This window comes from Meriones unguiculatus, chromosome 10 (genome assembly GCF_030254825.1).
Source record: "Meriones unguiculatus strain TT.TT164.6M chromosome 10, Bangor_MerUng_6.1, whole genome shotgun sequence".
Classification (NCBI taxonomy): Eukaryota; Metazoa; Chordata; class Mammalia; order Rodentia; family Muridae; genus Meriones; species Meriones unguiculatus.
Window position 1 is genome coordinate 112,749,608 of NC_083358.1, and position 11,292 is coordinate 112,760,899.

The 11,292-nt window shown below is 45.0% G+C and overlaps 1 long non-coding RNA gene across 1 annotated transcript; it reads right to left on the reverse strand.

The window, feature by feature from the left end:
* Positions 1-378: 378 nt before the first annotated feature.
* LOC132656987 (uncharacterized) lies at positions 379-7,305 on the reverse strand. The gene is made up of 4 exons (XR_009594832.1): positions 7,096-7,305; positions 6,855-6,904; positions 1,101-1,181; positions 379-691 (listed from the first exon to the last, which is right to left on the reverse strand). It is a non-coding gene; the product is annotated as an uncharacterized LOC132656987 (long non-coding RNA).
* Between the last annotated feature and the right edge of the window lie 3,987 nt (positions 7,306-11,292).

Sequence of the window (11,292 nt, forward strand, 5' to 3'; positions counted from 1 at the left end):
AGAGACAAACCCTGTCTGGAGGAGAGAGAAAAAGAGAAAGAGAGAGAGGAAAAAAGAGAGAGAGAGAGAGAGAGAGAGAGAGAGAGAGAGAGAGAGAGAGAGAGATTGTCTGGTGGTGGTGTACACCTTTAATTGCAGAACTCAGGAGACAGAGGCAGGTAAACTCTGTGAGTTTAAGGCCAGTCTGGTCTACAGAGTGAGTTCCAGGACAGCCAGGGCTACAAACCTGTCTCAAAAAAACAAAACAAAACAAAACCTAAAGAGAAAGAGAGGAGAAATTATAAAATTATTTTAATGGAAGCAGAAATAGAATGTAATACCACTCAACAGCCATTTATGAGCAGATTATTTTAAAAATTAACACACTGAAGGCAGGCATGGTGGCACATGTCTTTAATCCTGCAGGGGCAGGTGGATTTCTAAGTTTAAGGCCAACCTGGTCTACAAAGCGAGTTCTAAGGCAGCCAGGGCAAAACCGAGAAACCCTAGAAAAAAGAAAACCAAAAGAAAACAAACAAACAAACTAAAACAAACAAGCAAAAACCACACTGGGAGGCAGGAGTTGGCTCGTTGGTTTAGTGTACTTGCTGCTCTTGCAGAGGACCTTGGTTCAGTTCTAGCACTCACACGGTGATCACAACGTCTGTAACTCCAGTTCCAGAGTTGAGATCCAATACCCTCTTCTGGCCTCCTTAAGCACCAGGGACACAAGTGGTACACAAACATTCATGCAGGAAGAACACCGTACACACAAAGTAAAAATAAGTTTAAAAATTGTTTTAATTAGTAGAACACATGCTTAGTATGTGCAAAACCTGGGGTTCAAGCTAAGCCTCCCTCCAACCAAACAAGCATATGTAATATGATTGCCTATAAGAAAATTTCAAAAAGATGTCATACATATGCCATTAAGACTAATAAAATATGCCTGAAATCCCAGCACTCAGGGAGGTAGAGGCAGGCAGATCTCTGTGAGTCAAGGCCACCCTGGTCTACAAAGTGAGTCCAGGACAGCCAGAGAAACCCTGTCTCAAAAACAACAACAAAGCAAATAAACAAACAAAAGGACTAATGAAATAGCCAGGCATATCAGCACTTACCTTTAATCCTTGCAGTAGCAATGCACAGGCCTCCTTGTGAGTTCACAGCCAGCCTGGTCTACAGAGTGAGTTCTAGGACAGCTGGAATAACAAAATAAGGAGACTCTGTCTCAAAAAAAACAAAACAAAACCCAACTAATAAAATATAAAATTATATCCAGAAAGTATAAAATACTAAGGAATAAATTATTGTGAGTAATGTAATTAAGTAAATAACAACACCTGTGTTAAAAAAAAAGAACCACAGATCTAGACCAGAAACAGCTTAAAATTATTATCAGAAATTAAAACATGGCAAAGCTGGGCAATGGTGGCACATACCTTTAATCCCAACACTTGGGGAGGGTTTGCAGAGGCAGGTATATCTCTTGAGTTCCAGGACAGCATGATCTACAAAGTGAATTTAGGACATCCAAAGCTACACAGAGAAACCTTGTCTCAGAAAACAAAACAACTACAACCAAAAAATGTTGGCAAAACCAACCCTAGAAGAAGGGGCCAGAAGGATGGTTCCATAGCTATAAAAGTGCTAGCCACCAAGGGTGACAACCTGAGTGATCCCAGAATTCACCTGGGGAAAGAAGAGACGCCCCCCAAGCTGTCTTCTACCCTACACACATGCACACATGATCAGCGTGAACATAAGTACTCTTGTGCACATACCTACGTAGGTAAGCAGATGTTACCCTAGGGTGGTGCTATAGGGTATTACAGCTTTTGAATTATTTTTACTTATTCTTTGTTAATTTCATATAGATAGATAGACAGATATAGATATGCATAAATACAATATATGCAATGTAACTTAATTACATCCACTCTCAGCTCCTTCCTGCTGTCCCCCTCTCAGCCAAGCTCCCCAACACCTGTCCCTTCCACCCACATGTCTGATTATTTTTTTATTAGCCCACTGAGTTGAATTAGTGCCTGCATGCACAAGGCAACCTACCAGTGGTTGCATTGCAGAAGAAAAATTATTCCCCCTCCCCCAGCAGCCATCAAGGGCCACTAGCTCTCTCTTCCACTAGATGTAGGTCTCGTGAGCCCCTCCCACAGCCATACTGGAACGTTGATTGGCTTGTTCTTGTGCAGGTAATCTTATCTGCTGTAGTCCATCAATACAACAGCCATAAAGGGTCTGCATTCACACAACTCCTCCTGATCTTCTAGCTCATAAATTCTTTCTCCTTTTCTTCTGTGATGTCCCCTGCTTTGTTAAAGGTTGATACAATGTCCCATTTAGAGATGAGTCACTTATTCTAAGAACTTTGATCAGTTAACTTTTTTCCTGACCAAGGTGGAGAGCAGCAATGAGTATAAACATCAAAATTTAGAAGACATCTGACAGATTCATTTACCAAAACAACAGAAGTGTGTTGTCATCCCACACATAAACCTATGACCTCTCCAACCATGAGCTTTTAACCCGATTTACATTACCAGGCATTCGTGCCCTCCTGTAGAGCAGGCCTCAAAACCAATCAATAAAGCAGTTGGTTACCCCCATAATAGTCATACCACTATTGTACCTATGTGCACAATTTGCCCAGCAACTTAGTACTGTGACATACAACATATATCACTGGGTTAGTCCATGGATGACTTTTCTCCCCCAGTGACCTTCATGGTTCCTTTTGGCTACAAAACTTAGCCATTAGGAAAGAAATTTCCAGGTCAGTTTCAATTTGATTCCTCTATGTCCTGCAATCAAACTGTGTTTTGTCTTCATAATACTATGAATCTTCCTGCCTCTACCTCCTAAATTCTGAGATTTCAAGTATAAACGACCATACTGTTTAGGTAATGGTGGGGATCAAAACCAGATCTTGCTAGCCAAGAATTCTACAACTGAGCTATATCCTCAACCTAAACCCCACCCCTATTCTAATCGGGTCAGAGTATTGAGTATTGAAGCCAAGTATTCACACATATTTTCCGGGAGCCAAAGCTATCTACTGAAGTCAATTAGTGAGCCAAAGCTATCTAGTGGAGATAAAGGTAGTTACTGAAGCCAAAGCCAAGTAGAGAGCAAAGGTCATTTAGTGGAGACCTAAAGCTATTTAGTGAAAGAGTTATCTAAGACCCTAAATCATGGGTGATAGATTGTGAGGACATCGTTTGTTAGAGCATCCATAAGATATCTTAAGAAAACATCCTTATGGTGTCTTGCAGGTACAATATTTAACCCATGAAAGCACTCTTCCTATCTCCTGCAGCAGTAAATTAACCTTCCCCCTTTCCTGCCTTCTCCCTATATAAATTGGGTAAAAATTTCTAATAAACGAGGCTTTGATCAGACTAACAGACTTGGCCTTCATTCCTGTGTCTCTCGTCCCTTCCCCTCCATTCCTTCCATTCTCCTACTTTAGGAACCCGTTGAAGCCCCGTGGGTCGGGACACATATTAAAATTAACCACTCAGCTAGACCTCCCTTCCTTCGCTCTCGGAGACATGGTCTTACCATGCACCCTCATCTGGCCTGAAACTCACAATGTAGAGCAGGCCAGCCTCAAACTCCTAGAGATCTGCTTGCCTCTGCCTGCCAGGTGCTGGGAGTATGGGCATGTGCCAAATAAGAAAGACCCATTGTCTCTTTACATGCTTCCCCAGTAACAACACCTGCAGAGTTTTGTTGGGGTTTGGTCTAGTGTTATGTATGCAAATGTTCAATACTGGACCCCAAGATCTGGCTCCTGCCCAGTGAGCACATTCTCACATACACCAAGTGTTGTTATATAAACCTTGCTCCTCAATTTAAAGTTGGCTGGTTAATAGAAATAGCTAGAAGCCTGTAACTGTGCAGAAGAAAAGTAAGTGGAGCTTAGGTTCCTGGGCTTGGAGTCAGATGAGGAGTATGAGGTAGAAGGGAGAAACAGGAAAGGAACTGGAGAGAAGGAAGTCACCATGGGGCAGCACGGACCATGAGCACGTGGCCGCGAGGGCTGGCCAGATGGAACAGAAGCAACCCAGACAGGAACAATTATGGCAAGTAACTTGGTGGGTGTAGCTGGGAAATAACAAAATAGCTTAGAAGGCTGGTATCTGCACAGTTACTGCGCTTTAAAGCTTTTATAAATCTAAAAGGCCTGTCTGTTTGGGAACTAGCTGGGGTTGAGAAGCCCTTCAGAGTCTAATACTCTTCCCACAACAGAGTTTTAGTACAATATCACAACCAGAGCCAAATTAAAGGAGATATTTTTTTTTTCCTTTTTGTCATTCCCTGCTCCATGCTGGCTTCAAACTCACCGTCCTCCTGCCTTAAGCTCCCAAGTGCTAGAATCACAGTAATGTGAATATACAGAGTATTCCATGTAAATACACAGAACATTTCTGTCAGTATGAGGGTCACTTAGGTGCCAGGCTCCCTTTTTTTCTACACATCCTCTTACCTCTTGGCACCAGCAGTGAGTTTATTCCTATAGTTTTGTCATCGCAAGAATGATCTGCACATGGGCTCACACACTGTGTAACCTTTTACCCCTGACTTTGTTACTGGGCGTGGCTTTCTGTAGGCTCACTCAGGTTGTTGTGTGTGCAAATAATTCTTTTTTACTGCTGAGTAATAAGTATATCATGATGTGGAGTGCTGCAGTTTGTTTAATCATTCACAGGTTTTAAGGACATCTGGGTTGTTTTCTTCCTGGTTTTGCCTTGTCCAAATAAAACTGATAAAAGCATTTCTGCACAGATTTTTGTGTGCACTAGCCTCACTTTTACAACTGGTCCTGAGGCTAGGCTGGTGTTTATGGCTTTCCTTTTTGTTTCTCTCATCCCTTTACTTTGTTAGTAGCTTACATTTATAGCGTGTTTGTTACATGTCAGACCCTGTCCTAAGAACTTTACAGGTATCACTTAATTCTCACAATTACTATTCAGGCATGAGTTACTGTCTTTCCCACTGAACAGATGTGGGAACTGATGAGGAGAGAGGCACATAGCCAGAATGCACTAGCACTCAGCTTTGAGCCTGAGTAGTCTGGGTTCCCAGCTCACCAGAATGTGACACTGCCAGACTCCAGTTGGCCCAGGGTCTTTCCTTATGGAATAACCCAAGCCCTTCATTCCTGGAGGACCTGAACTTACAGTTGTTTGTTTCTGCTACTTTGGGCTTCTGTTTACTTTAACTATTGGACACAGGGGTACACGGTACCCCTGAGTATCGCACTACATTGCATCCACCTTTCTCCCTGACCCCATTATGACAACACTGTTTCCTCTAAGTCGTCAATCTCCCTATTTAACTTCTGTTCCTCTTTCTGCCAATAGCTTAAAGTGCTTGAAAGAGCAAGGTAGCTTGTCCAGTTGAGTTCCTGCCCGTTGCAGCAGCTCTCTTGGGAGTACTAATCTGGTTTGCTTTCCTTTGCTGCAATAAACACCCTGACCGAAAGCAGCTTGTAAAGGATGAGGTCCCAGTCACTGTCCATCACTGAGGGAAGTCAAGGCAGGAACTGAAACAGAGACCATGGAGGAGTGATGCCCACCGCTTGCTCCCCAGGCTTACAGCTGGCTAACTTATCCCTCCCAGGATCACCTGCCTGAGGGTAGAACTGCCCCCAGTGCTGTGGGCCTTCCCACATCAATCATAATCCAGAAAATGCCCACAGGCCTACATGATAGGGGCATTTTTTCAACTGAGGTTCCCTCTTTCAGATGATCCTGGTTTATGTTGACATGACAAAAAACAAAAAACAAAGCAACAAAAACAATCCTAGCCATCACAGGCACTAAGCCTATAAGCCAGTAGACTCCTAAACTCTCACAAATGGGTCATTATGTGTAATAAGAGGCTCCAAGTAGGCCTGCCTGTGATCCTACTCCTGAGATCCACCTTGGCCCCCTCTCGTCCCAGGCCAGCTCCCTTCTCCCCACACTGTCCCATGGCTCCCTCGTCCCACAATCAGCATTCTTTTTTTTTTTTTTTAATGTATATGGATGTCTTGTCTGTGTGTACATCAGTGCACCAAGTGTATGCAGTGGCACTTGGATCGCTGGAACTAGAGTTACAGATGGTTGTGAGCTACCATGTGGGTTGTGCTGGGAATTGAACCTGGGCCCTCTGGAAAAGCAGCCAGTGCTTTTATCTGCTGCGCCATCTCATTGCCCGCCCCCCTTTTTTGAGACAGGGTTCCTCTGTGTAGCCTTGGCTGGCATGGACTCATTTTGTAGACCAGGCTGGCCTCAAACTCCCAGAGATCTGCCTGCTCTGCCTTCTGAGTGCTGGGATTACAGGTGTGCACCGCCTGGCTCCATCATTGGCATTATCTTAAGTGTACAGCTCACTGGCACCGACGCAGCACTATGCCACAGGTCTCCAGAAATGAGTCTCGGGTGAAACCCCCGCACTCAGGTGGATGTGGACCTCTGGGTTCCAGGCTAGCCAGAGCTGTGTAATGAGACTGTCACAAAAGAAGGCCTTCCCTACTACCACAACTACAGCGACATTTAGCATGACATAGGCTCTGGGTGCTGTCTGCATATCTTCTCACTCAGTTTTCCAAACAAGCTATTCTCTCTTGCAGAGATAAACTGTTCAAACGAGAATTCAAATATAGGGACTGTAGTTCTAAAAGCTTTGCAGTTTATCTTTTAATAATGGGCCTCTGAGTTGGTGGTGTGCGGAGGAAACACCAACACACACACACACACACACACACACACACACACCCTCATCTGGGAAAGCCAGGCTGGGATGTTCTCTTCAATATCTGAATCCTCCCTCTGCCCTCACTGTATTCTCAGGCTCCACCACCTCACCTGAGCAGGAGGATCCTTTGCGTTGGCTCTTTGGGTAAACCAGATAATCCCTGGTTTGGGAGGAGAAATGAGTCATAAGGTCACTTGGTGTCCCATGATCCTGTGTTTGGTTTTTGTTGAGACCCAAAAGCTTCTCAAGGGAAGCACTAGTACTTGCTGAAGTGGGCTAGGACTCTGTACCCCCACCCCAGGTCGCCATACCCACTGCCCTGAGCGTGCCTGCCTTGGCCTCATATCTCACCCAGTTTGCTGAGCACCGCTGGACTTGCTGAGTCACAGGCCCACGTGGCAGCTGTGACCAAACTTCCTGTGGAAGCAGCCAGAGAGCCTATCCTACCCAGAGGACCCTGCCTCTGCCCCTCAGGTTCCCGGTGATGTCCTGGTGGCTCCGGGCCTTGGGGGCATCTGCAGCTCTGCCCCACATCCCACACCTGCCTTCCCTGCTCAGCCAAAGCCCTCTGTGCAATTGGCTTCTCCACCCAGAGCAGTCACATGCTTGTTCTTGGCTACCAGGACTCCTGAGAGAAGTTAACCTTTACCCTCTCACCAAAGAGTATCTTAAAAAATGAGCTGAATGCATGGCCAATAATAACCCCAAGCAATAATCCCAAATGATAAGACTCAACAAGCTCAAATGTCACGGGCTGCTATGAGACTGGGTGACTTGGTGCCCAGTGAGGTAGAGGCTGCAGGGTACAAGAATCTGCAGCCAGACCATGAACCAAAGCCTGGGTTCTGCTGTGTGTCACTTTTAGTGACTTACTTCCCCTTTCTCAGTGGCCACTTCCTCATTTGTAAATTGGACTTAATGGTCCACTTTATAGAGTTATTGGAGATTAAGGTGGACCACATAAAGATTTTAGGGAAGTTAGTGTCAGCCTTTATGGGAGTGGGTGTGGTTCATCCTTCTATCCCTAAGGGCTTAGAACAGTGCTGAGGAGACAGTGAACATCCAGCAATGGTAACCGTTATTACCGCCTATGGTTTTGCCTGCTTGTCCAAGTAGCTCCAGGGGGCTGTAGTTCCCATGTTGCTCAGCATGGCACTTTCAATGGGTGTTGGCAAAGATGTCTCCATAGGGCTAGCATTGACCCATTCACTTGTGCCCTTTCCTCACCAATGCTTCGTTTTTAAGATTTATTTTCTTTTTAATTGTGTGTACTTGTGTACGTCCGTTTGTGGGTATGTATAAGTGCCCACAGAGCCCAGAGGTATCTGATGCGCTGGAGCTAGAATTACAGGTAGTCGTGAGCTGCCTGGGAACCCAACTCCAAGCCTCTAGAAGAGCAATTATGCACTCTTAACTGCAGCACCATCTCTGCAGCCCTTCTGGGTTTTAATCTTTTAAACTTCTGCTCATTTAAAAGGCAACATCATTATTCTTTTCTTTCACTGTTTCAGTTTTTAAATTATGCATACATTTTAAGCTCAATATAAAACTTGGAAGCATATAATTATCAATCTTTAACATCAAAAAGAAAAAACCAAAAAAAAAAAAAAGTGACAAAATGGGCGGTGGTGATGCACGCCTTTAATCCCAGCACTCAGGAGGCAGAGGCAGGCCGATCTCTGAGTTCAGTCTACATTGTGAGTCTCAGGACAGCCAGGGCTGTCCTGTCTTGTAAAACAAAAACAACAAACAAACAAGCAAATGAAAAACAGTATGAAAAGTAAAAATCTCTACAATCCAAGTTTTCAAAAATAACCACTCATACCCCTACATGGTGGCATGGGGCTGTAATACCAGCACTGGAGAGGTGGAGGCAGGGGAATTGCCTCAAGTTCCAGGTCATCCAGAGTTACCTAGGAGAGATCTATCTCAAAAACAAGGAGGATGGGGAGGGAAGTGTGGCTCAGTGGGTAGAGTGCTGGCTGGGCAGGTATGAGGTCCTGGGTTTACTCCCCAGCACCACATACCCCAGACTGTTCCTGCCCTCAGCAGGGGAAAGCAGCAGGACTACAGGATTAAGGCCAGCCTGGGCTACATGAAATGCCACCTCAACACACACACACACACACACACACACACACACACGAGCATACAAAAAAGGTGACTATTGTTAGTTATACTTGTATGATAAAGGAAGGTTTAGCTCTGCAAATTATTTCCTATTTGCCTGTAAAGTACATAAATTTATTCTACTTAATTAGTCTATCTCATTTAAATTATTTTATATGCAGTTTTAATTGAAATAAAGTCATAGTTTCTTTCCTTCCTTATTCTCATTTCATTTCTGTTTTTTTGTTTGTTAGTTTGTTTTGTTTAACACAGAACACTTCACAAATTTGCATGCCATCCTTGCATGGGGACCATAGTAATCTTTGTATCATTCCAGTTTTAGTATCCATTCTGCTGAAGCGAGCACCCGAGCCACATTTTGTGGCTGTCCTTCCCTGTCAGCATCCACACACACACTGCTTTGTGGGGGACTGATACTGTACATTTACCAAGATACCACGATAACGGGGCAGCGGCAGCGCCGCTGCTCTGCCCTGGCTGCTCGCTTTTCTCGCTGTCGTGCAGTGCTGCCGGCATCACCCTGCCAACTTTGCCTGTTTCCATAGAGATCAGCAGAAACAGACTTCCGTTTGAAACTTGCTAGATATGCATTCTAAAATCACCCCACCATTTTATATTCTTGCCAATAAAATAGAAATGCAATTCCCATCCACTCCTAACCTTGAAAATACATACATACTACTTATGTATTTGTTTGTTTGTTTATCCGAGGGTGACACCTACGTGGAGATTAGGGGACAACAAGGGTGTTCTCTCCTCCCACCCTATGGATTCCAGAGATGGAACTCAGCTCACCAGACTTGGCAGTAAGTGCCTTTACCCACTGGCCTCTCACTTTTTATTATTATTGTTACTATTTTAATAAATCGGCAAGGCAGAGTCTGTGTATCTCAGACTGGCCTCAAACTCTGCATTCTGCTGCTTCAGCCTCCTAAATGCTGGGGTCACAGGGGTACATGACCAACCCAGGTGCTCTGTATTTTTGAAGGCTGGTGCTTTAACAACTGTTTCTTTAATCTCTAATGAGATCTGGTTCATGTTCTGTTTGTCTGCCACTTAGCTTTCATTGGCTTGTCCTAGGACTACCCCACCTTTCCCCTCTTCTCATTTCCATCTTTTTTTTTTTCCTTTTTAATGTGCATTTGTATTAAGCCTGCATGTATGTCTGTGTGAGGGTGTCAGACCTTGGACTTACAGACAGTTATGAGCTGGCATGTGGGTACTGGGAATTGAACCCGGGTCCTCTGGAAGAGCAGTCAGTGTTCTTAGCTGCTGAGCCATCTCCCCAGCCCCTTACTTCCTTCTGTATTCACTCTTCTCTTAGACAAGATGGGACTGCCATCAAGATGACTGCAGGCCATGCTCCCTCTGAGGTTTCCTGCTGCTTCTTAGCCTTGGCAGCTTTTGCTGATCTCTGGTCTTCCTTGGCTCAGTGCTGAGTCACTCCAGCCTCCACCCCAGCAGCCACACAGCATCTTCTACGTCTGTTGTTTTTTCCAGGAGGCTGTATTCAGATCAGTCATTTTAAGTCTTTTAAAACTGGATCAACTTGTTCTTTGAGGATGTGGCCACTGGGAGGACCCCCATGCTCTGATGGAAAGCCCACACCCATGCACATATGCAGTGACTGGACTTAGTGGGTTATCTAGAAAAAGAAGAACAGAGAGAAAGAGGAGGAAGAAGAGAAAGTGATGACACTACTAGAAGGGTAGGCATAGTGGATGATGCATGGGTGGAGTGGGGGAGATGTGGGTGTGGGGATAATCGTATTGCACTGTATTCGTGTGTGGAGTTCTCAGATGATACAATAAATAAATTTAAAAGCCCGAACAAGTTTGGTTTCTGGGCAGCCACTGGTCAGGTGGGCAAGAAGTCTGGGCTCCCGTGTCTCACACTTTCAACCTCAGAGAGTGCCTTCCGAATTGCTACAGCATGCAGAAGAGGCCCGGGTAGATCTGAGTGAGAATGAGCAGCTCAGCCACGGTGTAGCAGACAGATGGCACAGAGCCAGGTGGCAAAGTATGTGTCCCATGCTCCCTTTGATGCCAACACAGAACTGAGGTCAAATCGCCAAGTCTTCCTGGGACACTGGGAGAGGGATCCCCACCCTCTTCCCAGGCAGAACCTGGGTGCTGAGGTGAGAAGGGCACCCTGGACTTGTTAGAGAGTAGGGGATTTGTTCCTGCCTGTCCTGAGGCTCAACAGGGAAACAGTGAGTCAGGGGAAGTATGACTCCAGGGACTGGGGCACTTTCCCAGCCCCAGAGAGAGCTTTCATTTTCCTTTGGATATTTTAAGTTTTGAAATGTGTTTAAGATGGAAGCTTTATTAGGGAGTTTGGTAGCTTAATTTAAACCATTAACTAAGACACATGTCTTCACTCCCAAGCTCTTGACTGTGAAAGTGCTAGCCAAGTGCG